At 49.8% G+C, this 27713-nt stretch overlaps 1 protein-coding gene across 2 annotated transcripts in view; it reads left to right on the forward strand.

Moving 5' to 3' along the window:
• GSPT1 (G1 to S phase transition 1) overlaps positions 1-27713 on the forward strand; it is a 560974-nt gene that overhangs the window by 466805 nt on the left and 66456 nt on the right. The window lies entirely within an intron of this gene.

Raw genomic sequence — 27713 nt, forward strand, 5'->3', positions numbered from 1 at the left:
TCGGCTGGTGGAGAACCAACACCTCAGGGAGGACCCCCGGACTACTCTACGACTGTGAGTACCAAAACCTGTCCCCCCTGAGCCCCCACAGCGCCGCTGCAGAGGGAATCCCGAGGCTTAACCTGACCGCGACTCTCTGAAACCTAAGTCCCGACGCCTGGAAAAGACCCTGCACCCGCAGCCCCCAGGACCTGAAGGACCGGACTTTCACTGCAGAAGTGACCCCCAGGAGTCCCTCTCCCTTGCCCAAGTGGAGGTTTCCCCGAGGAAGCCCCCCCTTGCCTGCCTGCAGCGCTGAAGAGATCCCTTGATCTCTCATTGACTTACATTGCGAACCCGACGCTTGTTCTAACACTGCACCCGGCCGCCCCCGCGCCGCTGAGGGTGAAATTTCTGTGTGGGCTTGTGTCCCCCCCGGTGCCCTACAAAACCCCCCTGGTCTGCCCTCCGAAGACGCGGGTACTTACCTGCAAGCAGACCGGAACCGGGGCACCCCCTTCTCTCCATTCTAGCCTATGCGTTTTGGGCACCACTTTGAACTCTGCACCTGACCGGCCCTGAGCTGCTGGTGTGGTAACTTTGGGGTTGCTCTGAACCCCCAACGGTGGGCTACCTTGGACCAAGAACTGAACCCTGTAAGTGTCTTACTTACCTGGTAAAACTAACAAAAACTTACCTCCCCCAGGAACTGTGAAAATTGCACTAAGTGTCCACTTTTAAAATAGCTATTTGTGAATAACTTGAAAAGTATACATGCAATTGAAATGATTCAAAGTTCCTAATGTACTTACCTGCAATACCTTTCAAACAAGATATTACATGTTAAATTTGAACCTGTGGTTCTTAAAATAAACTCAGAAAAGATATTTTTCTATTACAAAACCTATTGACTGGATTTGTCTCTGAGTGTGTGTACCTCATTTATTGTCTATGTGTATGTACAACAAATGCTTAACACTACTCCTTGGATAAGCCTACTGCTCGACCACACTACCACAAAATAGAGCATTAGTATTATCTCTTTTTACCACTATTTTACCTCTAAGGGGAACCCTTGGACTCTGTGCATGCTATTCCTTACTTTGAAATAGCACATACAGAGCCAACTTCCTACAAAGGGTCTTTAAATCTGCTCCTCTGGATACAAAGTTGCAGTCTTTGTTGAACAGGGCCGCTGTTCTCGGAAGTTTCTTGGTCTCTTAGAAGCAGGGCAGTCCTCTGAGGATTCAGGGGTCGCTGGTCCTGGGGAAAGCGTCGCTGGAGCAGTTTTCTTCTGAAGGCAGGAGACAGGCCGGTAGGACTGGGGCCCAAGCAGTTGGTGTCTTCTTTCTTCTTCTGCAGGGGTTTTTCAGCTCAGCAGTCTTCTTTAAGTTGCAGGAATCTCAATTCTTAGGTTCAGGGGAGCCCTTAAATACTAAATTTAAGGGCGTTTAGGTCTGAGGGTTAGTAGCCAATGGCTACTAGCCCTGAGGGTGGGTACACCCTCTTTGTGCCTCCTCCCAAGGGGATGGGGGAAACATTCCTATCCCTATTGGGGGAATCCTCCATCTGCAAGATGGAGGATTTCTAAAAGTTAGTCACTTCAGCTCAGGACACCTTAGGGGCTGTCCTGACTGGCCAGTGACTCCTCCTTGTTATTCTCATTATTTCCTCCGGCCTTGCCGCCAAAAGTGGGGCCTTGACCGGAGGGGGCGGGCAACTCCACTAGCTGGAGTGCCCTGTGGTGCTGAAACAAAGGGGGTGAGCCTTTGAGGCTCACCGCCGGGTGTTACAGCTCCTGCCTGGGGGAGGTGTTAGCATCTCCACCCAGTGCAGGCTTTGTTGCTGGCATCAGAGTGACAAAGGCACTCTCCCATGGGGCCAGCAACATGTCTCGAGTGTGGCACGCTGCTAAAACCAGTCAGCCTACACAGGTAGTTGGTTAAGGTTTCAGGGGGCACCTCTAAGGTGCCCTCTGGGGTGTATTTTACAATAAAATGTACACTGGTATCAGTGTGCATTTATTGTGCTGAGACGTTTGATACCAAACTTCCCAGTTTTCAGTGTAGCCATTATGGTGCTGTGGAGTTCGTTTTTGACAAACTCCCAGACCATATACTCATATGGCTACCCTGCACTTTCAATGTCTAAGGTTTTGCTTAGACACTGTAGGGGCACAGTGCTCATGCACTGGTGCCCTCACCTATGGTATAGTGCACCCTGCCTTAGGGCTGTAAGGCCTGCTAGAGGGGTGACTTATCTATACTGCATAGGCAGTGTGAGGTTGGCATGGCACCCTGAGGGGAGTGCCATGTCAACTTACTCGTTTTGTCCTCACCAGCACACACAAGCTGGCAAGCAGTGTGTCTATGCTGAGTGAGGGGTCCCCAGGGTGGCATAAGATATGCTGCAGCCCTTAGAGACCTTCCCTGGCATCAGGGCCCTTGGTACCAGGGGTACCAGTTACAAGGGACTTACCTGGATGCCAGGGTGTGCCAATTGTGGATACAAAAGTACAGGTTAGGGAAAGAACACTGGTGCTGGGGCCTGGTTAGCAGGCCTCAGCACACTTCCAAACATAGCCTCAGCAAAGGCAAAAAGTCAGGGGGTAACCATGCCAAGGAGTCATTTCCTTACACCCCGCCACCCCCCCCCCCCAAAAACGAAAGAGGATGAGACTAACCTTTCCCAAGAGAGTCTTCATTTTCTAAGTGGAAGAACCTGGAAAGGCCATCTGCATTGGCATGGGCAGTCCCAGGTCTGTGTTCCACTATAAAGTCCATTCCCTGTAGGGAGATGGACCACCTCAACAGTTTTGGATTTTCACCTTTCATTTGCATCAACCATCTGAGAGGTCTGTGGTCAGTTTGAACTACAAAGTGAGTACCAAAGAGGTATGGTCTCGGCTTCTTCAGGGACCAAACCACAGCAAAGGCCTCCCTCTCAATGGCACTCCAACGCTGCTCCCTGGGGAGTAACCTCCTGCTAATGAAAGAAACAGGCTGGTCAAGGCCATCATCATTTGTTGGGGACAAAACTGCCCCTATCCCATGTTCAGAGGCATCTGTCTGCACAATGAATTGCTTGGAGTAATCTGGAGCTTTTAGAACTGGTGCTGTGCACATTGCTTGTTTCAGGGTGTCAAAGGCCTGTTGGCATTCTACAGTCCAGTTTACCTTCTTGGGCATTTTCTTGGAGGTGAGTTCTGTGCGGGCTGACACAATGGATCCATATCCCTTCACAAACCTCCTATAGTACCCAGTCAAGCCAAGGAATGCCCTGACTTGAGTCTGGGTTTTTGGAGCTGCCCAGTCCAGATAAGTCTGGATCTTAGGCTGGAGTGGCTGAACTTGGCCTCCACCTACAAGGTGTCCCAAGTAAACCACAGTTCCCTGCCCTATCTGGCATTTGGATGCCTTGATAGAGAGGCCTGCTGATTGCAGAGCCTTCAAAACCTTCAGGTGGACCAGGTGATCCTGCCAGTTGGAGCTAAAGACAGCAATATCATCAAGATAAGCTGCACTAAAGGACTCCACGCCAGCAAGGACTTGATTCACCAACCTTTGGAAGGTGGCAGGGGCATTCTTAAACCAAAGGGCATGACAGTGAACTGATAATGCCCATCAGGTGTGGAGAATGCTGTCTTTTCTTTTGCTCCAGGTGCCATTTTGATTTGCCAGTACCCTGCTGTTAAGTCAAAGGTACTTAAGAATTTGGCAGCACCTAATTTGTCAATCAGCTCATCAGCTCTAGGAATGGGATGAGCATCTGTCTTGGTGACAGAATTAAGTCCTCTGTAGTCCACACAAAACCTCATCTCTCTTTCCATCTTTGGTGTGAGGTTTGGGGCCTAAGACCACTGGGCTAGCCCAGGGGCTGTCAGAGTGCTCAATTGCTCCCAATTCCAGCATCTTGTGGACTTCCACCTTGATGCTTTCCTTAACTTGGTCAGACTGTCTGAATATTTTGTTTTTGACAGGCATGCTGTCTCCTGTGTCCACATCATGGGTACACAGGTGTCTCTGACCAGGGGTTAGGGAAAAGAGCTCAGCAAACTGCTGCAGGACCTTCCTACAGTCAGATTGCTGTTGGCTAGAGAGGGTGTCTGAATAGACCACTCCATCCACTGAGCCATCTTTAGGGTCTGATGAGAGGAGATCAGGGAGAGGCTCACTCTCAGCTTCCTGGTCCTCATCTGTTACCATCAACAGATTGACATCAACCCTATCATGGAAGAGCTTCAGGCGGTTCACATGGATCACCCTCTTGGGGCTCCTGCTAGTGCCTAGGTCCACCAGGTAGGTGACCTGACACTTCTTCTCTAGTATTGGGTAAGGGCCACTCCATTTGTCCTGAAGTGCCCTGGGAGCCACAGGCTCCAAAACCCAGACTTTCCTCCCTGGTTGAAATTCAACCATTGCAGCCTTTTGGTCATACCAAAACTTCTGGAGCTGTTGGCTGGCCTCAAGGTTTTTGCTTGCCTTTTCCATGTACTCTGCCATCCTTGAGCGAAGGCCAAGTACATAGTCCACTATGTCTTGTTTAGGCTCATGAGGAGGTCTCTCCCAGCCTTCTTTCACAAGAGCTAGTGGTCCCCTTACAGGGTGGCCAAACAGAAGTTCAAAGGGTGAGAACCCTACTCCCTTCAGAGGCACCTCTCGGTAAGCGAAAAGCAGACATGGCAAGAGGACATCCCATCTCCTTTTGAGTTTTTCCGGGAGCCCCGTGATCATGCCCTTTAATGTCTTGTTGAATCTCTCAACAAGGCCATTAGTTTGTGGATGATAGGGTGTAGTGAATTTATAAGTCACTCCACACTCATTCCACATGTGTTTCAGGTATGCTGACATGAAGTTGGTACCTCTGTCAGACACCACCTCCTTAGGGAAGCCCACGCTGGTAAAGATACCAATGAAGGCCTTGGCTACTGCAGGGGCAGTAGTCGACCTAAGGGGAATAGCTTCAGGATACCTAGTAGCATGATCCACTACTACTAGGATGTACATGTTTCCTGAGGCTGTGGGAGGTTCAAGTGGACCCACTATGTCCACACCCACTCTTTCAAAGGGGACCCCCACCACTGGAAGTGGAATGAGGGGGGGCCTTTGGATGTCCACCTGTCTTACCACTGGCTTGACAGGTGGTACAGGAGACACAAAACTCCTTAACTTTCTGGGACATGTTGGGCCAGTAGAAGTGGTTGACTAGTCTCTCCCACGTCTTGGTTTGTCCCAAATGCCCAGCAAGGGGAATATCATGAGCTAAGGTCAGAATAAACTCTCTGAACGACTGAGGCACTACCACTCTCCTAGTGGCACCAGGTTTGGGATCTCTTGCCTCAGTGTACAGGAGTCCATCTTCCCAATAGACCCTGTGTGTTCCAGTTTTCTTGCCATTGGACTCTTCAGCAGCTTGCTGCCTAAGGCCTTCAAGAGAGGGACAGGTTTCTTGCCCCTTACACAACTGCTCCTTGAGGGTCCCCCTGGGCCTAAGAGCTCAACCTGATAAGGTTCCAACTCCATAGGCTCAGTTCCCTCAGAGGGCAGAACTTCTTCCTGAGAAGAGAGGTTCTCTTTTTGGTGTTGTGTTGCAGCTGGTTTCGCAGCTGGCTTTCCTTTTCTCTTGGTAGGCTGGGCCCTTTTTCCAGACTCCAGCTCTACTTTTTCACCCTGTGCCTTGCACTGTGCCCTTGTCTTGACACACACCAGTTCAGGGATACCCAGCATGGCTGCATGGGTTTTCAGTTCTACCTCAGCCCATGCTGAGGACTCCAGGTCGTTTCCAAGCAAACAGTCTACTGGGATATTCGAGGAGACTACCACCTGTTTCAGGCCATTGACCCCTCCCCACTCTAAAGTTACCATTGACATGGGATGCACTTTAGTTTGATTGTCAGCATTGGTGACTGGATAAGTTTGTGCAGCCAGGTATTGACCAGGGGAAACCAGTTTCTCTGTCACCATAGTGACACTGGCACCTGTATCCCTCAGGCCTTCTACACTTGTCCCATTAATTAAGAGCTGCTGCCTGTATTTTTGCATGTTAGGAGGCCAGGCAGCCAGTGTGGCTAAATCCACCCCACCCTCAGAGACTAATGTAGCTTCAGTGTGACACCTGATTTGCTCTGGGCACACTGTTGATCCCACTTGGAGACTAGCCATTCCAGTGTTAGCTGGAGTGAAGTTAGAAGTGGTTGTTTTCTTGGGACAGGCCTTGTCTCCAGTTTGGTGTCCAGGCTGATTACAGCTACGACACCAGGCCTTTTTGGGATCAAGGTTTTTACCCTTGTACCCAAAATTGGTTTGTGAAGAGGCTCTGGGCCCACCCTCCTGTGCAGGTTTTTGGGGGCCTGTAGAAGACTCTTTACTATTTTTGTTTTTGAATGTCTCACCACCCTTCCCCTGGGGAGGCTTTGTGACCCCTTTCTTTTGGTCACCCCCTGTGGAAGTCTTGGACACCCTAGTCTTGACCCAATGGTCCGCCTTCTTTCCCAATTCTTGGGGAGAAATTGGTCCTAGGTCTACCAGATGCTGATGCAGTTTGTCATTGAAACAATTACTTAACAGATGTTCTTTCACAAATAAATTGTACAGCCCATGTAAAGAAATGGCTCCCTGTTGCAGTTACCCCCCACTTTTTGCCTGATACTGACTTGACTGAGAAGTGTGCTGGGACCCTGCTAACCAGGCCCCAGCACCAGTGTTCTTTCACCTAAAATATACTTTTGATTCCACAATTGGCACACCCTGGCCTCCAGATAAGTCCCTTGTAACTGGTACCTAGGGCCCTGATGCCAGGGAAGGTCTCTAAGGGCTGCAGCATATCTTATGCCACCCTGGGGACCCCTCACTCAGCCCAGACACACTGCTTGCCAGCTTGTGTGTGCTGATGAGAACAAAACGAGTAAGTCAACATGGCCCTCCCCTCAGGGTGCCATGCCAACCTCACACTGCCTATGCAGTATAGATAAGTCACCCCTCTAGTAGGCCTTACAGCCCTAAGGCAGGGTGCACTATACCATAGGTGAGGGCACCAGTGCCCAAAACACATAGGCTTCGATGGAGGTAAGGGGGTGCCCCGGTTCCAGTCTGCCAGCAGGTAAGTACCCGCGTCTTCGGAGGGCAGACCAGGGGGGTTTTGTAGGGCACCGGGGGGACACAAGTCAGCACAAAAAGTACACCCTCAGCAGCGAGGGGGCGGCCGGGTGCAGTGTGCAAACATGTGTCGGGTTTCCAATTGTTTTCAATGAGAGACCAAGGGGTCTCTTCAGCGGGGCAGGCGGGGGGGGGGGCTCCTCGGGGTAGCCACCACCTGGGCAAGGTAGAGGGCCTCCTGGGGGTCACTCCTGCACTGGAGTTCCGATCCTTCAGGTCCTGGGGGCTGCGGGTGCAGGGTCTTTTCCAGGCGTCGGGATTTCAGAGTCCGGCGGTCAGGGGGAGCCTCGGGATTCCCTCTGCAGGCGTCGCTGTGGGGGCTCAGGGGGGACAACTTTGGTTACTCACAGTCTTGGAGTCGCCGGAGGGTCCTCCCTGTAGTGTTGTTTCTTCACCAGTCGAGTCGGGGTCGCCGGGTGCAATGCTGCAAGTCTCACGCTTCTTGCGGGGATTGCAGGGGTCTTTAAATCTGCTCCTCTGGATACAAAGTTGCAGTCTTTGTTGAACAGGGCTGCTGTTCTCGGGAGTTTCTTGGTCTCTTAGAAGCAGGGCAGTCCTCTGAGGATTCAGGGGTCGCTGGTCCTGGGGAAAGCGTCGCTGGAGCAGGGTTCTTTAGAAGGCAGGAGACAGGCCGGTAGGACTGGGGCCAAAGCAGTTGGTGTCTTCTTTCTTCTTCTGCAGGGGTTTTTCAGCTCAGCAGTCCTCTTCTGTAAGTTGCAGGAATCTCAATTCTTAGGTTCAGGGGAGCCCTTAAATACTAAATTTAAGGGTGTGTTTAGGTCTGGTGGGTTAGTAGCCAATGGCTACTAGCCCTGAGGGCGGGTACACCCTCTTTGTGCCTCCTCCCAAGGGGAGGGGGGGAAACATTCCTATGCCTATTGGGGGAATCCTCCATCTGCAAGATGGAGGATTTCTAAAAGTTAGTCACTTCAGCTCAGGACACCTTAGGGGCTGTCCTGACTGGCCAGTGACTCCTCCTTGGTATTCTCATTATTTCCTCCGGCCTTGCTGCCAAAAGTGGGGCCGTGACCGGAGGGGGCGGGCAACTCCACTGGCTGGAGTGCCCTGTGGTGCTGGAACAAAGGAGGTGAGCCTTTGAGGCTCACCGCCAGCTGTTACAGCTCCTGCCTGGGGGAGGTGTTAGCATCTCCACCCAGTGCAGGCTTTGTTACTGGCCTCAGAGTGACAAAGGCACTCTCCCCATGGGGCCAGCAACATGTCTCTAGTGTGGCAGGCTGCTAAAACCAGTCAGCCTACACAGGTAGTTGGTTAACGTTTCAGGGGGCACCTCAAAGGTGCCCTCTGGGGTGTATGTTACAATAAAATGTACACTGGCATCAGTGTGCATTTATTGTGCTGAGAAGTTTGATACCAAACTTCCCAGTTTTCAGTGTAGCCATTATGGTGCTGTGGAGTTCGTGCATGACAGACTCCCAGACCATATACTCTTATGGCTACCCTGCACTTACAATGTCTAAGGTTTTGCTTAGACACTGTAGGGGCACAGTGCTCATGAACTGGTGCCCTCACCTATGGTATAGTGCACCCTGCCTTAGGGCTGTAAGGCCTGCTAGAGGGATGACTTATCTATACTGCACAGGCAGTGTGAGGTTGGCATGGCACCCTGAGGGGAGTGCCAGGTCGACTTACTCGTTTTGTTCTCACCAGCACACACAAGCTGGCAAGCAGTGTGTCTGTGCTGAGTGAGGGGTCCCCAGGGTGGCATAAGATATGCTGCAGCCCTTAGAGACCTACCCTGGCATCAGGGCCCTTGGTACCAGTTACAAAGGACTTATCTGGATGCCAGGGTGTGCCAATTGTGGAGACAAAAGTACAGGTTAGGGAAAGAACACTGGTGCTGGGGCCTGGTTAGCAGGCCTCTGCACACTTTCAAATCAAAACTTACCATCAGCAAAGGCAAACAGGGGGTAACTGTAGGAAGTTGGCTCTGTATGCACTATTTCAAAGTAAGGAATAGTATGCACAGAGTCCAAGGGTTCCCCTTAGAGGTAAGATAGTGGCAAAAAGAGATAATACTAATGCTCTATTTTGTGGTAGTGTGGTCGAGCAGTAGGCTTATCCAAGGAGTAGTGTTAAGCATTTGTTGTACATACACACAGGCAATAAATGAGGAACACACACTCAGAGACAAATCCAGCCAATAGGTTTTGTTATAGAAAAATATATTTTCTTAGTTTATTTTAAGAACCACAGGTTCAAATTCTACATGTAATATCTCATTTGAAAGGTATTGCAGGTAAGTACTTTAGGAACTTTGAATCATTACATTAGCATGTATACTTTTTACATAAAATACAATAAGCTGTTTTAAAAGTGGACACTTAGTGCAATTTTCACAGTTCCTGGGGGAGGTAAGTTTTTGTTAGGTTTGTCAGGTAAGTAAATCACTTACAAGTCTTAGGTTTGGGTCCAATGTAGCCCACCGTTGGGGGTTCAGAGCAACCCCAAAGTTACCACACCAGCAGCCCAGGGCCGGTCAGGTGCAGAGGTCAAGGAGTTGCCCAAAACGCATAGGCTTCAGTGGAGAGAAGGGGGTGCCCCGGTTCCGGTCTGCCAGCAGGTAAGTACCCGCGTCTTCGGAGGGCAGACCAGGGGGGTTTTGTAGGGCACCGGGGGGGACACAAGTCCACACAAAAAGTACACCCTCAGCGGCACTGGGGCGGCCGGGTGCAGTGTAGAAACAAGCGTCCGGTTTTCAATGGAAATCAATGGGAGATCAAGGGATCTCTTAAGCGTTGCAGGCAGGCAAGGGGGAGGCTCCTCGGGGAAGCCACCACCTGGGCAAGGGAGAGGGCTTCCTAGGGGTCACTCCTGCACAGGAGTTCCGTTCCTTTAGGTGCTGGGGGCTGCGGGTGCAGGGTCTTTTCCAGCCGTCGGGAAATGGAGTTCAGGCAGTCGCGGTCAGGGGGAGCCTCGGGATTCCCTCTGCAGGCGTCGCTGTGGGGGCTCAGGGGGGACAACTTTGGTTACTCACGGACTCGGAGTCGCCGGAGGGTCCTCCCTGAGGTGTTGGTTCTCCACCAGTCGAGTCGGGGTCGCCGGGTGCAGTGTTGCAAGTCTCACGCTTCTTGCGGGGAGTTGCAGGGGTCTTTAAATCTGCTCCTTGAAACAAAGTTGCAGTTCTTTTGGAGCAGTGCCGCTGTCCTCGGGAGTTCCTTGTTTTTCTTGAAGCAGGCAATCCTCTGAGGATTCAGAGGTCGCTGGTCCCTTGGAAAGCGTCGCTGGAGCAGGTTTCTTTGGAAGGCAGGAGACAGGCCGGTAGGACTGGGGCCAAAGCAGTTGGTGTCTTCTGTTCTTCCTCTGCAGGGGTTTTTCAGCTCAGCAGTCTTCTTCTTCTTGTAGGTTTCAGGAATCTCCATCTTTAGGTTCAGGGAAGCCCTTAAATACTAAATTTAAGGGCGTGTTTAGGTCTGGGGGGTTAGTAGCCAATGGCTGCTAGCCCTGAGGGTGGGTACACCCTCTTTGTGCCTCCTCCCAAGGGGAGGGGGTCACATTCCTATCCCTATTGGGGGAATCCTCCTTCTACAAGATGGAGGATTTCTAAAAGTTAGTCACCTCAGCTCAGGACACCTTAGGGGCTGTCCTGACTGGCCAGTGACTCCTCCTTGTTTTTCTCATTATCTCTCCTGGACTTGCCACCAAAAGTGGGGGCTGTGTCCAGGGGGCGGGCATCTCCACTAGCTGGAGTGCCCTGGGGCATTGTAACACGAAGCTTGAGCCTTTGAAGCTCACTGCTAGGTGTTACAGTTCCTGCAGGGGGGAGGTGTGAAGCACCTCCACCCAGAGCAGGCTTTGTTTCTGTCCTCAGAGGTCACAAAGGCTCTCACCGCATGAGGTCAGAAACTAGTCTCTCAGCAGCAGGCTGGCACAGACCAGTCAGTCCTGCACTGAACAATTGGGTAAAATACAGGGGGCATCTCTAAGATGCTCTCTGTGTGCATTTTTTAATAAATCCAACACTGGCATCAGTGTGGGTTTATTATTCTGAAAAGTTTGATACTAAACTTCCCAGTATTCAGTGTAGCCACTATGGAGCTGTGGAGTTCGTTTTTGACAGACTCCCAGACCATATACTCTTATGGCTACCCTGCACTTACAATGTCTAAGGTTTTGCTTAGACACTGTAGGGGCATAGTGCTCATGCACTGGTGCCCTCACCTATGGTATAGTGCACCCTGCCTTAGGGCTGTAAGGCCTGCTATTGGGGTGACTTATCTATACTGCATAGGCAGTGTGAGGTTGGCATGGCACCCTGAGGGGAGTGCCATGTCGACTTACTTGTTTTGTTCTCATCAGCACACACAAGCTGGCAAGCAGTGTGTCTGTGCTGAGTGAGGGGTCCCCAGGGTGGCATAAGATATGCTGCAGCCCTTAGAGACCTTCCCTGGCATCAGGGCCCTTGGTACCAGGGGTACCAGTTACAAGGGACTTACCTGGATGCCAGGGTCTGCCAATTGTGGAATCAAAAGTACATTTTAGGTGAAAGAACACTGGTGCTAGGGCCTGGTTAGCAGGGTCCCAGCACACTTCTCAGTCAAGTCAGCATCAGTATCAGGCAGAAAGTGGGGGTTAACTGCAACAGGGAGCCATTTCTTTACAGTAACCATGCCAAGGAGGCATTTCCTTACACCTAGGTTCTGGGGTTACCCCTAAATACTGGATTTAGGGGTGTGTTTAAGTCTGGGAGGGCACTAGCCAATGGCTACTGCCCTTGAGGGTGGCCTTGTGGGGAGGGTGGCACATCCCTAATCCTATTGGGAGAATCCTCCAAACTCAAGATGGAGGATTTCTCAAGGCAGGGGTCTCCTCAGCTCAGGACACTTTAGGGGCCGTCCTGACTGGTGGGTGACTCCTCCTTCCTTTTCTCATTATCTCCTCCAGCCTTGCCACCAAAAGGGGAGGCAGTGGCCGCAGGGGCAGGCATCTCCACTAGCTGGGATGCCCTGGGGCGCTGTAACAAAAGGGGTGAGCCTTTGAGGCTCACCGCCAGGTGTTACAGTTCCTGCAGGGGGAGGTGAGAAGCACCTCCACCCAGTACATGCTTTGTTCCTGGCCACAGAGTGACAAAGGCACTCTCCCCATGTGGCCAGCAACATGTCTGGTGTGTGGCAGGCTGGCAGAAACTGGTCAGTCTACACTGGAAGTCGGGTATGTTTTCAGGGGGCATCTCTAAGGTGCCCTCCGGCTGTATTTTACAATAAACTCTACACTGGCATCAGTGTGCATTTATTGTGCTGAGAAGTTTGATACCAAACTTCCCAGTTTTCAGTGTAGCCATTATGGTACTGTGGAGTTTGTGTTTGACAGACTCCCAGACCATATACTCTTATGGCTACCCTGCACTTACAATATCTAAAGTTTTGCTTAGACACAGTAGGGGCATAGTGCTCATGCACTGGTACCCTCACCTATGGTATAGTGCACCCTGCCTTAGGGCTGTAAGGCCTGCTAGAGGGGTGTCTTACCTATACTGCATAGGCAGTGAGAGGCTGGCATGGCACCCTGAGGGGAGTGCCATGTCGACTTACTCATTTTGTTCTCACTAGCACACACAAGCTGGTAAGCAGTGTGTCTGTGCTGAGTGAGGGGTCTCTAGGGTGGCATAATACATGCTGCAGCCCTTAGAGACCTTCCCTGGCATCAGGGCCCTTGGTACCAGATATGCACATATGCCCTCACCTGTGGTATAGTGCACCCTGCCTTAGGACTGTAAGGCGTGCTAGAGGGGTGACTTACCTATGCCACAGGCAGTGTGAGGTTGGCATGGCACTCTGAGGGGAGTGCCATGTCGACTTAGTCCTTTTCCCTCCACCAGCACACACAAGCTGAGAGGCAGTGTGCATGTGCTTAGTGAGGGGTCCCTAGGGTGGCATAAGACATGCTGCAGCCCTTAGAGACCTTCCCTGGCATCAGGGGTACCAGTTATAAGGGACTTACGTGGGTGCCAGGGTTGTGCCAATTGTGGAGACAAAAGTATAGTTTAGGGAAAGAACACTGGTGCTGGGGCCTGGTTAGCAGGGTCCCAGCACGCTTTCAAATCATAACTTAGCATCAGCAAAGGCAAAAGTCCGGGGGTAACCATGCCAAGGAGGCATTTCCTTACCACTCCCTCCCTCCCCCAAAACGAAAGAGGCTGAGACTAACCTTTCCCAAGAGAGTCTTCATTTTCTAAGTGGAAGAACTTGGAAAGGCCATCAGCATTGGCATGGGCAGTCCCAGGTCTGTGTTCCACTATAAAGTCCATTCCCTGTAGGGATGTGGACCACCTCAACAGTTTAGGGTTTTCTCCTTTCATTTGCATGAGTCATCTGAGGGGTCTGTGGTCAGTTTGAACTATGAAGTGAGAACCAAAAAGGTATGGTCTCAACTTCTTCAGGGAACAGACCACAGCAAAGGCCTCCCTCTCAATGGCACTCCAACGCTGCTCCCTGGGGAGTAACCTCCTGCTAATGAAAGCAACAGGCTGGTCAAGGCCATCATCATTTGTTTGGGACAGAACTGCCCCTATCCCATGTTTAGAGGCATCAGTCTGCACAATGAACCGCTTGGAGTAATCTGGAGCTTTTAGAACTGGTGCTGTGCACATAGCTTGTGTCAGGGTATCAAAGGCCTGTTGACATTCCACAGTCCAGTTAACTTTCTTGAGCATTTTCTTGGAGGTAAGTTCTGTGAGGGGTGTCACTATGGATTCATATCCCTTCACAAACCTCCTATAGTACGCAGTCAAGCCAAGGAATGCCCTGACTTGAGTCTGGGTTTTTGGAGCTACCCAGTCCAGAATAGTCTGGATCTTGGGTTGAAGTGGCTGAACGTGGCCTCCACCTACAAAGTGTCCCAAGTAAACCACAGTACCGTGCCCTATCTGACATTTAGAGGCCTGCTGCTTGCAGGGCCTGCAAAACCTTCTTCAGGTGGACCAGGTGATCCTGCCAGCAGGAGCTAAAGACAGCAATATCATCAAGATAAGCTGCACTAAAGGACTCCAAGCCAGCAAGGACTTGATTCTCCAACCTTTGGAAGGTGGCAGGGACATTCTTTAAGCCAAAGGGCATCACAGTAAACTGGTAGTGCCCATCAGGTGTAGAGAATGCGGTTTTCTCTTTTGCTCCTGGTGCCATTCTTATTTGCCAGTACCCTGCTGTCAAGTCGAAGGTACTCAGGTATTTGTCAGCACCCAATTTGGCAATCAGCTCATCTGCCCTTGGAATGGGGTGAACATCTGTCTTGGTGACAGAATTAAGCCCTCTGTAGTCCACACAAAACCTCATGTTCGATGGCATCTGTCGCTGTAGATACGCATGTTCTGCAATAGCTCGCCATCTGGTGTTGGGCCGGAGTGTTACAAGTTGTTTTTCTTCGAAGAAGTCTTTCGAGTCACGGGACCGAGTGACTCCTCCTTTTGTCTCCATTGCGCATGGGCGTCGACTCCATCTTCGATTGTTTTTTTTCCGCCATCGGGTTCGGACGTGTTCCTGTCGCTCCGAGTTTCGGAACGGAAAATTAGCTAATTTCGGAAGATTTTCGTCGGTATTGTTGCGTTCGGGATCGGCGTACTTAGATTCCACTCCGCATCGAAGATCGAAGAGCTCCGGTGCCCTTCGGGGTAGTTTTTCGATCCTCCGTCGGGGCCTGGTCGGCCCGACCGCGTGCTGAAGAACGCCGATGGAACGGACCCCGTTTCGTTTCTGCCCCAAATGCCACAATAAATACCCCTACACAGACCAACACTTGGTCTGCAACCTGTGCCTGTCACCTGAGCACAGCGAAGACACCTGCGAGGCCTGTCGTGCGTTCCGGTCCCGAAAAACACTCCGAGACCGTCGAGCCAGAAGACTTCAAATGGCGTCCGCACCGACAGCCCAACGGGAGTTCGAGGAACAGGAAGAAGAAGGTACCTTCTCGATCCAAGACTCAGACTCCGAAGGATTCGACGATACACAAACCGTGAGTAAGACGTCGAAAACCACACAGAGAAACATTTACAAGGCCCAGGGGACGCCACTGCCACCAGGCCATGGCTCGACCCATAAATTCGGTGACCGACCGTCGGCACCGAAAAAGGCCAAAACAGTGCCGAGATCGTCCGACTCCGGTCGAGACACCGGCACGCAGCCTTCTCGGGACCGAGAAAGTGCTGGAGACAAGCCTCGACACCGAGATGCCGGTGTGGACACGGCTCGACGCCGAGACAGCGGCACCGAAACAGATCGACGCCGAGAGGTTTCGGCCCCGAAAAGGAAAAAAGTCACCTCGGAGCCGAAAAAACACGCAGACAAAGTTTCAACGCCGAAACAAACTGCAAGCGACCCAGCTTCAGGCTCTTATACAGAAGAGCACTCGCTAACCTCCCAAATGCAAAAGCATAGGTTTGAGGAAGAGCTACAAGCAACTGATGTGGACCATACGCAAAAGCGTATCTTCATTCAGCAGGGGACAGGAAAAATAAGCACCCTTCCCCCCATTAGGAGAAAGAGAAGGTTGGAGTTCCAGACGGAACAAGCACCACAACCAAAAGTGGTTAAAAGAATTACACCACCACCCTCTCCTCCGCCCGTGATTAACGTTTCACCAGCACAAACTCCATCTCACTCCCCAGCTCACACCACCATGAGCCAGGGTGACCAAGATCAGGACGCATGGGACCTATACGACGCCCCAGTGTCAGATAACAGCCCGGAGGCCTACCCTACAAAGCCATCTCCACCAGAAGACAGCACCGCGTACTCTCAGGTGGTGGCTAGAGCAGCACAATTTCATAACGTAAGCCTCCACTCAGAACAGGTCGAGGATGATTTCTTGTTCAACACACTCTCCTCCACCCACAGCTCCTACCAAAGCCTGCCTATGCTCCCTGGTATGCTCCGGCACGCAAAAGACATATTTAAGGAGCCGGTTAAAAGTAGGGCAATCACACCAAGGGTGGAAAAGAAGTATAAGCCGCCTCCTACGGACCCGGTTTTCATCACTACACAGCTGCCACCAGACTCTGTTGTTGTAGGAGCAGCTAGGAAAAGGGCCAACTCTCACACATCTGGAGATGCACCACCCCCAGATAAAGAAAGCCGCAAGTTCGATGCAGCTGGTAAAAGAGTCGCAGCACAAGCTGCAAACCAGTGGCGCATCGCGAACTCCCAGGCACTACTTGCGCGCTATGACAGAGCCCACTGGGACGAGATGCAACATCTCATTGAACATCTGCCCAAGGACTTCCAAAATAGGGCGAAACAAGTGGTTGAGGAGGGACAGACCATCTCCAACAACCAGATACGTTCCTCCATGGACGCTGCAGATACAGCTGCACGGACAATTAATACATCTGTAACTATCAGACGGCATGCATGGCTCCGAACGTCTGGATTTAAACCAGAGATTCAACAAGCAGTTCTCAATATGCCTTTTAATGAAAAAGAACTGTTCGGTCCAGAAGTGGACACAGCGATTGAGAAACTCAAAAAAGATACGGACACTGCCAAAGCCATGGGCGCACTCTACTCCCCGCAGAGCAGAGGGAATTACAGCACATTCCGTAAAACGCCCTTTCGAGGGGGGTTTCGGGGTCAAAGCACACAAGCCAGCACCTCACAAGCAACACCGTCCACTTACCAGGGACAGTATAGAGGAGGTTTTCGGGGACAATATAGAGGAGGGCAATTCCCTAGAAATAGAGGGAGATTTCAAAGCCCCAAAACCCCTACTACTAAACAATGACTCACATGTCACTCACCCCCTCCACACAACACCAGTGGGGGGAAGAATAGGTCATTATTACAAAGCATGGGAGGAAATCACTACAGACACTTGGGTTCTAGCAATTATCCAACATGGTTATTGCATAGAATTTCTACAATTCCCTCCAAACATACCACCAAAAGCACAAAATTTAACAACACACCATTCCAATCTCCTGGAGATAGAAGTGCAGGCACTATTGCAAAAGAATGCAATCGAATTAGTGCCAAACACACAAATAAACACAGGAGTTTACTCACTGTACTTTCTGATACCAAAGAAGGACAAAACGCTGAGACCAATCCTAGACCTCAGAGTAGTGAACACTTTCATCAAATCAGACCACTTCCACATGGTCACACTACAAGAAGTATTGCCATTGCTAAAACTACACGACTACATGGCAACTTTAGACCTCAAGGATGCTTATTTCCATATACCAATACACCCATCTCACAGGAAATACCTAAGGTTTGTATTCAAAGGAATACATTACCAATTCAAGGTACTGCCTTTCGGATTAACAACCGCACCAAGAGTCTTTACCAAATGTCTAGCGGTAGTCGCTGCACACATAAGAAGGCAGCAAATACATGTGTTCCCATATTTGGACGACTGGCTAATCAAGGCCCATTCGTTCATACAGTGCTCAAATCACACAAATCAGATCATACAAACCCTCTTCAAACTCGGGTTCACCGTCAATTTCACAAAATCCAAAATTCTGCCACGCAAGGTACAACAATACCTGGGAGCCATAATAGACACATCAAAGGGAGTAGCCACTCCAAGTCCACAAAGAATTCAAAATTTCAACACCATCATACAACGCATGTATCCAACACAAAAGATACAGGCAAAGATGGTATTACAACTCCTAGGCATGATGTCATCATGCATAGCCATTGTCCCAAACGCAAGACTGCACATGAGGCCCTTACAACAATGCCTAGCATCACAGTGGTCTCAAGCACAGGGTCACCTTCTAGATCTGGTGTTAATAGACCGCCAAACTTACCTCTCGCTTCTGTGGTGGAACAACATAAATTTAAACAAGGGGCGGCCTTTCCAAGACCCAGTGCCACAATACGTAATAACAGATGCTTCCATGACAGGGTGGGGAGCACACCTCGATCAACACAGCATACAAGGACAATGGAACGTACATCAAACAAAACTGCATATCAATCACCTAGAACTTCTAGCAGTTTTTCAAGCACTAAAAGCTTTCCAACCAATAATAGTTCACAAATACATTCTCGTCAAAACAGACAACATGACAACAATGTATTATCTAAACAAGCAGGGAGGGACGCACTCCACGCAGTTAAGCCTGCTAGCACAAAAAATTTGGCATTGGGCAATTCACAACCAAATTCGCCTAATTGCACAGTTTATACCAGGGATACAAAATCAACTCGCAGACAATCTCTCTCGAGATCACCAACAGGTCCACGAATGGGAAATTCACCCCCAAATTCTGAACACTTATTTCAAACTCTGGGGAACACCTCAGATAGACTTGTTTGCGACAAGGGAGAACGCAAAATGCCAAAACTTCGCATCCAGGTACCCACACAAACAATCCCAAGGCAATGCCCTATGGATGAACTGGTCAGGGATATTTGCTTACGCTTTTCCTCCTCTCCCTCTCCTTCCTTACCTGGTAAACAAACTCAGTCAAAGCAAACTCAAACTCATATTGATAGCACCAACTTGGGCAAGGCAACCCTGGTACACAACGCTGCTAGACCTATCAGTGGTACCCTGCATCAAATTGCCCAACAGGCCAGATCTGTTGACACAGCACAACCAAAAGATCAGACACCCAGATCCAGCATCGCTGAATCTAGCAATCTGGCTCCTGAAATCCTAGAATTCGGGCACTTACAACTTACCCAAGAATGTATGGAAGTCATAAAACAAGCAAGAAGGCCATCCACCAGGCACTGCTATGCAAGTAAATGGAAGAGGTTTGTTTGCTACTGCCATATTAATCAAATACAACCATTACACACAACTCCAGAACATGTAGTGGGTTACTTGCTTCACTTACAAAAATCTAACCTAGCTTTCTCTTCCATTAAGATTCACCTTGCAGCAATATCTGCATACCTGCAGACTACCTATTCAACTTCCCTATATAGAATACCAGTCATTAAAGCATTCATGGAGGGCCTTAGGAGAATTATACCACCAAGAACACTACCTGTTCCTTCATGGAACCTAAATGTTGTCCTAACTAGACTTATGGGTCCACCTTTTGAACCCATGCACTCCTGCGACATACAGTTCCTAACCTGGAAGGTGGCATTTCTCATCGCCATTACTTCCCTGAGAAGAGTAAGCGAGATTCAGGCGTTTACTATACAGGAACCTTTTATACAACTACACAAAAATAGTCGTCCTAAGGACCAATCCTAAATTTTTGCCAAAGGTTATTTCACCGTTCCATCTAAATCAAACAGTGGAACTTCCAGTGTTCTTTCCACAGCCAGATACCGTAGCTGAAAGGGCACTACATACATTAGATGTCAAAAGAGCATTAATGTATTACATTGACAGAACAAAAAACATCAGAAAGACTAAACAACTCTTTATTGCATTTCAAAAACCTCACGCAGGAAACCCAATTTCAAAACAAGGTATAGCCAGATGGATAGTTAAATGCATCCAAATCTGCTACCTTAAAGCTAAACGACAGCTGCCCATTACACCAAGGGCACACTCAACCAGAAAGAAAGGTGCTACCATGGCCTTTCTAGGAAACATCCCAATGCAAGAAATATGTAAGGCAGCCACATGGTCTACGCCTCACACATTCACCAAGCACTACTGTGTAGACGTGTTATCCGCACAACAAGCCACAGTAGGTCAAGCCGTATTAAGGACATTATTTCAGACTACTTCCACTCCTACAGGCTGATCCACCGCTTTTGGGGAAATAACTGCTTACTAGTCTATGCAGAACATGCGTATCTACAGCGACAGATGCCATCGAACTGAAAATGTCACTTACCCAGTGTACATCTGTTCGTGGCATCAGTCGCAGTAGATTCGCATGTGCCCACCCGCCTCCCCGGGAGCCTGTAGCAGTTTGGAAGTGTAGGAAGTTGGCTCTGTATGTGCTATTTCAAAGTAAGGAATAGCATGCACAGAGTCCAAGGGTTCCCCTTAGAGGTAAAATAGTGGTAAAAATAGATAATACTAATGCTCTATTTTGTGGTAGTGTGGTCGAGCAGTAGGCTTATCCAAGGAGTAGTGTTAAGCATTTGTTGTACATACACATAGACAATAAATGAGGTACACACACTCAGAGACAAATCCAGCCAATAGGTTTTTGTATAGAAAAATATCTTTTCTTAGTTTATTTTAAGAACCACAGGTTCAAATTCCACATGTAATAGCTCATTCGAAAGGTATTGCAGGTAAGTACTTTAGGAACTTCAAATCATCAAAATTGCATGTATACTTTTCAAGTTATTGACAAATAGCTGTTTTTAAAAGTGGACACTTAGTGCAATTTTCACAGTTCCTGGGGGAGGTAAGTTTTTGTTAGTTTTACCAGGTAAGTAGGACACTTACAGGGTTCAGTTCTTGGTCCAAGGTAGCCCACCGTTGGGGGTTCAGAGCAACCCCAAAGTCACCACACCAGCAGTTCAGGGCCGGTCAGGTGCAGAGTTCAAAGTGGTGCCCAAAACACATAGGCTAGAATGGAGAGAAGGGGGTGCCCCGGTTCCGGTCTGTTTGCAGGTAAGTACCCGCGTCTTCGGAGGGCAGACCAGGGGGGTTTTGTAGGGCACCGGGGGGGACACAAGTCCACACAGAAATTTCACCCTCAGCAGCGCGGGGGCGGCCGGGTGCAGTGTAGAACCAAGCGTCGGGTTTATAATGGAAGTCAATGGGAGATCTCGGGATCTCTTCAGCGCTGCAGGCAGGCAAGGGGGGAATTCCTCGGGGAAACCTCCACTTGGGCAAGGGAGAGGGACTCCTGGGGGTCACTTCTCCAGTGAAAGTCCGGTCCTTCAGGTCCTGGGGGCTGCGGGTGCAGGGTCTCTCCCAGGCGTCGGGACTTTAGGTTCAAAGGGTCGCGGTCAGGGGAAGCCTCGGGATTCCCTCTGCAGGCGGCGCTGTGGGGGCTCAGGGGGGACAGGTTTTGGTACTCACAGTATCAGAGTAGTCCTGGGGTCCCTCCTGAGGTGTTGGATCGCCACCAGCCGAGTCGGGGTCGCCGGGTGCAGTGTTGCAAGTCTCACGCTTCTTGCGGGGAGCTTGCAGGGATCTTTAAAGTTGCTGGAAACAAAGTTGCAGCTTTTCTTGGAGCAGGTCCGCTGTCCTCGGGAGTTTCTTGTCTTTTCGAAGCAGGGGCAGTCCTCAGAGGATGTCGAGGTCGCTGGTCCCTTCGGAAGGCGTCGCTGGAGCAGGATCTTTGGAAGGCAGGAGACAGGCCGGTGAGTTTCTGGAGCCAAGGCAGTTGTCGTCTTCTGGTCTTCCTCTGCAGGGGTTTTCAGCTAGGCAGTCCTTCTTCTTGTCGTTGCAGGAATCTAATTTTCTAGGGTTCAGGGTAGCCCTTAAATACTAAATTTAAGGGCGTGTTTAGGTCTGGGGGTTTAGTAGCCAATGGCTACTAGCCCTGAGGGTGGGTACACCCTCTTTGTGCCTCCTCCCAAGGGGAGGGGGTCACAATCCTAACCCTATTGGGGGAATCCTCCATCTGCAAGATGGAGGATTTCTAAAAGTTAGAGTCACCTCAGCTCAGGACACCTTAGGGGCTGTCCTGACTGGCCAGTGACTCCTCCTTGTTATTCTCATTATTTTCTCCGGCCTTGCCGCCAAAAGTGGGGGCCGGGCCGGAGGGGGCGGGCAACTCCACTAGCTGGAGTGTCCTGCTGGGTTGGCACAAGGGAGGTGAGCCTTTGAGGCTCACCGCCAGGTGTGACAATTCCTGCCTGGGAGAGGTGTTAGCATCTCCACCCAGTGCAGGCTTTGTTACTGGCCTCAGAGTGACAAAGGCACTCTCCCCATGGGGCCAGCAACATGTCTCGGTTTGTGGCAGGCTGCTAAAACTAGTCAGCCTACACAGATAGTCGGTTAAGTTTCAGGGGGCACCTCTAAGGTGCCCTCTGTGGTGTATTTTACAATAAAATGTACACTGGCATCAGTGTGCATTTATTGTGCTGAGAAGTTTGATACCAAACTTCCCAGTTTTCAGTGTAGCCATTATGGTGCTGTGGAGTTCGTGTTTGACAGACTCCCAGACCATATACTCTTATGGCTACCCTGCACTTACAATGTCTAAGGTTTTATTTAGACACTGTAGGGGTACCATGCTCATGCACTGGTACCCTCACCTATGGTATAGTGCACCCTGCCTTAGGGCTGTAAGGCCTGCTAGAGGGGTGTCTTACCTATACTGCATAGGCAGTGAGAGGCTGGCATGGCACCCTGAGGGGAGTGCCATGTCGACTTACTCGTTTTGTCCTCACTAGCACACACAAGCTGGCAAGCAGTGTGTCTGTGCTGAGTGAGAGGTCTCCAGGGTGGCATAAGACATGCTGCAGCCCTTAGAGACCTTCCTTGGCATCAGGGCCCTTGGTACTAGAAGTACCAGTTACAAGGGACTTATCTGGATGCCAGGGTCTGCCAATTGTGGATACAAAAGTACAGGTTAGGGAAAGAACACTGGTGCTGGGGCCTGGTTAGCAGGCCTCAGCACACTTTCAATTGTAAACATAGCATCAGCAAAGGCAAAAAGTCAGGGGGCAACCATGCCAAGGAGGCATTTCCTTACACAACCCCCCCCCAAACGAAAGAGGATGAGACTAACCTTTCCCAAGAGAGTCTTCATTTTCTAAGTGGAAGAACCTGGAAAGGCCATCTGCATTGGCATGGGCAGTCCCAGGTCTGTGTTCCACTATAAAGTCCATTCCCTGTAGGGAGATGGACCACCTCAACAGTTTAGGATTTTCACCTTTCATTTGCATCAGCCATTTGAGAGGTCTGTGGTCAGTTTGAACTAGGAAGTGAGTCCCAAAGAGGTATGGTCTCAGCTTCTTCAGGGACCAGACCACAGCAAAGGCCTCCCTCTCAATGGCACTCCAACGCTGCTCCCTGGGGAGTAACCTCCTGCTAATGAAAGCAACAGGCTGGTCAAGGCCATCATCATTTGTTTGGGACAAAACTGCCCCTATCCCATGTTCAGAGGCATCAGTCTGCACAATGAACTGCTTAGAATAATCTGGAGCTTTGAGAACTGGTGCTGAGCACATTGCCTGTTTCAGGGTGTCAAAGGCCTGTTGGCAGTCCACAGTCCAGTTCACTTTCTTGGGCATTTTCTTGGAGGTGAGCTCAGTGAGGGCTGTCACAATGGATCCATACCCCTTCACAAACCTCCTGTAGTACCCAGTCAAGCCAAGGAATGCCCTGACTTGAGTCTGGGTTTTTGGAGCTACCCAGTCCAGAATAGTCTGGATCTTGGGTTGGAGTGGCTGAACTTGGCCTCCACCTACAAGGTGTCCCAAGTAAACCACAGTTCCCTGCCCTATCTGGCATTTGGATGCCTTGATAGAGAGGCCTGCAGATTGCAGAGCCTTCAAAACCTTCCTCAGGTGGACCAGGTGATCCTGCCAGGTGGAGCTAAAGACAGCAATATCATCAAGATAAGCTGTGCTAAAGGACTCCAAGCCAGCAAGGACTTGATTCACCAACCTTTGGAAGGTGGCAGGGGCATTCTTTAAACCAAAGGGCATAACAGTAAACTGATAATGCCCATCAGGTGTGGAGAATGCTGTCTTTTCTTTTGCTCCAGGTGCCATTTTTATTTGCCAGTACCCTGCTGTCAAGTCAAAGGTACTTAGAAATTTGGCAGCACCTAATTTATCAATGAGCTCATCAGCTCTTGGAATTGGATGAGCATCTGTCTTGGTGACAGAATTGAGCCCTCTGTAGTCCACACAAAACCTCATCTCTTTCTTTCCATCTGTGGTGTGAGGTTTGGGGACTAAGACCACTGGGCTAGCCCAGGGGCTGTCAGAGCGCTCAATCACTCCCAATTCCAGCATCTTGTGGACTTCCATCTTGATGCTTTCCTTAACATGGTCAGACTGTCTGAAGATTTTGTTCTTGACAGGCATGCTGTCTCCTGTGTCCACATCATGGGTACACAGGTGTGTCTGACCAGGGGTTAGGGAGAAAAGCTCAGGAAACTGTTGTAGGACTCTCCTACAATCAGCCTGCTGTTGGCCAGAGAGGGTGTCTGAGTAGATCACTCCATCTACTGTGCCATCTTTTGGGTCTGATGACAGAAGATCAGGGAGAGGTTCACTCTCTGCCTCCTGATCCTCATCTGTTACCATTAACAGATTCACATCAGCCCTGTCATGGAAGAGCTTAAGGCGGTTCACATGGATCACCCTCTTGGGGCTCCTGCTTGTGCCCAGGTCCACCAGGTAGGTGACCTGACTCTTCCTCTCTAGCACTGGGTAAGGGCCACTCCATTTGTCCTGGAGTGCCCTGGGAGCCACAGGCTCCAGAACCCAGACTTTCTGCCCTGGTTGGAACTCAACCAGTGCAGCCTTTTGGTCATACCAAAACTTCTGGAGTTGTTGGCTGGCCTCAAGGTTTTTGGTTGCCTTTTCCATGTACTCTGCCATTCTAGAGCGAAGGCCAAGTACATAGTCCACTATGTCCTGTTTAGGCTCATGGAGAGGTCTCTCCCAGCCTTCTTTAACAAGGGCAAGTGGTCCCCTTACAGGATGACCAAACAGAAGTTCAAAGGGTGAGAACCCTACTCCCTTCTGTGGTACCTCCCTGTAAGCGAAAAGCAGACATGGCAGGAGGACATCCCATCTCCTTTTGAGTTTTTCTGGGAGCCCCATGATCATGCCCTTTAATGTCTTGTTGAATCTCTCAACTAAGCCATTAGTTTGTGGATGGTAAGGTGTAGTGAATTTATAAGTCACTCCACACTCATTCCACATGTGCTTTAGGTATGCTGACATGAAGTTGGTACCTCTGTCAGACACCACCTCCTTAGGGAAACCCACTCTGGTAAAGATACCAATGAGGGCCTTGGCTACTGCAGGGGCAGTAGTCGACCTAAGGGGAATAGCTTCAGGATACCTGGTAGCATGATCCACTACTACCAGGATATACATATTTCCTGAGGCTGTGGGAGGTTCTAGTGGACCAACTATGTCCACACCCACTCTTTCAAAGGGCACCCCCACCACTGGAAGTGGAATGAGGGGGGCCTTTGGATGCCCACCTGTCTTACCACTGGCTTGACAGGTGGGGCAGGAGAGGCAAAACTCCTTAACCATGTTGGACATATTGGGCCAGTAGAAGTGGTTGACTAACCTCTCCCACGTCTTGGTTTGTCCCAAATGTCCAGCAAGGGGAATGTCATGGGCCAATGTTAGGATGAACTCTCTGAACAGCTGAGGCACTACCACTCTCCTAGTGGCACCAGGTTTGGGGTCTCTGGCCTCAGTGTACAGGAGCCCATCTTCCCAATAGACCCTATGTGTTCCATTTTTCTTGCCTTTGGACTCTTCAGCAGCTTGCTGCCTAAGGCCTTCAAGAGAGGGACAGGTTTCTTGTCCCTTACACAGCTCTTCCCTTGAGGGTCCCCCTGGGCCTAAGAGCTCAACCTGATAAGGTTCAAGCTCCAAAGGCTCAGTTCCCTCAGAGGGCAGAACTTCTTCCTGAGAAGAGAGGTTCCCTTTCTTTTGCTGTGTTGCAGTTGGTTTCCCAACTGACTTTCCTGTTCTCTTGGTAGGCTGGGCCATTTTTCCAGACTCCAGCTCTACTTTTTCACCCTGTGCCTTGCATTGTGCTCTCGTTTTCACACACACCAGTTCAGGGATACCCAGCATTGCTGCATGGGTTTTTAGCTCTACCTCAGCCCATGCTGAGGACTCCAGGTCATTTCCAAGCAGACAGTCCACTGGGATATTTGAGGAGACCACCACCTGCTTCAGGCCATTGACCCCTCCCCATTCTAAAGTAACCATTGCCATGGGATGTACTTTTCTCTGATTGTCAGCGTTGGTGACTGTGTAAGTTTTTCCAGTCAGGTATTGGCCAGGGGAAACCAGTTTCTCTGTCACCATGGTGACACTGGCACCTGTATCCCTCAGGCCCTCTATTCTAGTCCCATTAATTAAGAGTTGCTGTCTGTATTTTTGCATGTTAGGCGGCCAGACAGCTAGTGTGGCTAAATCCACCCCACCCTCAGAAACTAGAGTAGCTTCAGTGTGGACCCTGATTTGCTCTGGGCACACCGTTGATCCCACTTGGAGACTAGCCATACCAGTGTTACCTGGATGGGAGTTTGGAGTGGAACTTTTCTTGGGACAGGCCTTGTCTCCAGTTTGGTGTCCATGCTGTTTACAGCTATGACACCAGGCCTTTTTGGGATCAAAGTTTTTACCCTTGTACCCATTGTTTTGTGAAGAGGCTCTGGGCCCACCCTCCTGTGCAGGTTTTTGGGGGCCTGTAGAAGACTCTTTACTATTTTTAGTTTTGGTTGTCTCATCACCCTTCTGCTGGGGAGTCTTTGTGACCCCTTTCTTTTGGTCACCCCCTGTTGAAGTCTTGGACACCCTTGTCTTGACCCAATGGTCCGCCTTCTTTCCCAATTCTTGGGGAGAAATTGGTCCTAGGTCTACCAGATGCTGATGCAGTTTATCATTGAAACAATTACTTAACAGGTGTTCTTTCACAAATAAATTGTACAGCCCATCATAATTATTTACACCACTGCCTTGAATCCAACCATCTAGTGTTTTCACTGAGTAGTCAACAAAGTCAACCCAGGTCTGGCTCGAGGATTTTTGAGCCCCCCTGAACCTAATCCTGTACTCCTCAGTGGAGAATCCAAAGCCCTCAATCAGGGTACCCTTCATGAGGTCATAAGATTCTGCATCTTGTCCAGAGAGTGTGAGGAGTCTATCCCTACACTTTCCTGTGAACATTTCCCAAAGGAGAGCACCCCAGTGAGATCTGTTCACTTTTCTGGTTACACAAGCCCTCTCAAAAGCTGTGAACCATTTGGTGATGTCATCACCATCTTCATATTTAGTTACAATCCCTTTGGGGATTTTCAACATGTCAGGAGAATCTCTGACCCTATTTATGTTGCTGCCACCATTGATGGGTCCTAGGCCCATCTCTTGTCTTTCCCTCTCTATGGCTAGGATCTGTCTTTCCAAAGCCAATCTTTTGGCCATCCTGGCTAACTGGATGTCCTCTTCACTGGAGTTATCCTCAGTGATTTCAGAGTTGTTGGTCCCTCCTGTGAGGGAACCAGCATCTCTGACTATTATTTGTGGAGTCAGGGCTTGAGAAGCCCTGCTCTCCCTAAGTAGGACTGGAGGGGGGGAATTTCCCTCCAAGTCACTATCTTCCTCCTCTGAGTTGCCATCCTCAGAGGGGTTGGCCTTTTCAAACTCTGCCAAAAGCTCCTGGAGCTGTACTTTGGTAGGTTTGGGGCCCATTGCTATTTTCTTTAGTTTACAGAGTGACCTTAGCTCTCTCATCTGTAGATGGAGGTAAGGTGTGGTGTCGAGTTCCACCACATTCACATCTGTGCTAGACATTATGCTTCTAAAAGTTGGAATACTTTTTAAGAAACTAAAACTGGTTCTAGAATCTAATTCAAACTTTTACAAACTTTTAAACTCTAAAAGAGATGCTAAACAGGATCTAACACAAGGCCCTAGCAGGTCTTTTAAGAATTTAGAAAACTTTTCAAATTGCAAAAATCAATTTCTAATGACAATTTTGGAATTTGTCGTGTGATCAGGTATTGGCTGAGTAGTCCAGCAA

Source organism: Pleurodeles waltl, chromosome 10 (genome assembly GCF_031143425.1).
Source record: "Pleurodeles waltl isolate 20211129_DDA chromosome 10, aPleWal1.hap1.20221129, whole genome shotgun sequence".
In the NCBI taxonomy this organism is placed as follows: domain Eukaryota; kingdom Metazoa; phylum Chordata; class Amphibia; order Caudata; family Salamandridae; genus Pleurodeles; species Pleurodeles waltl.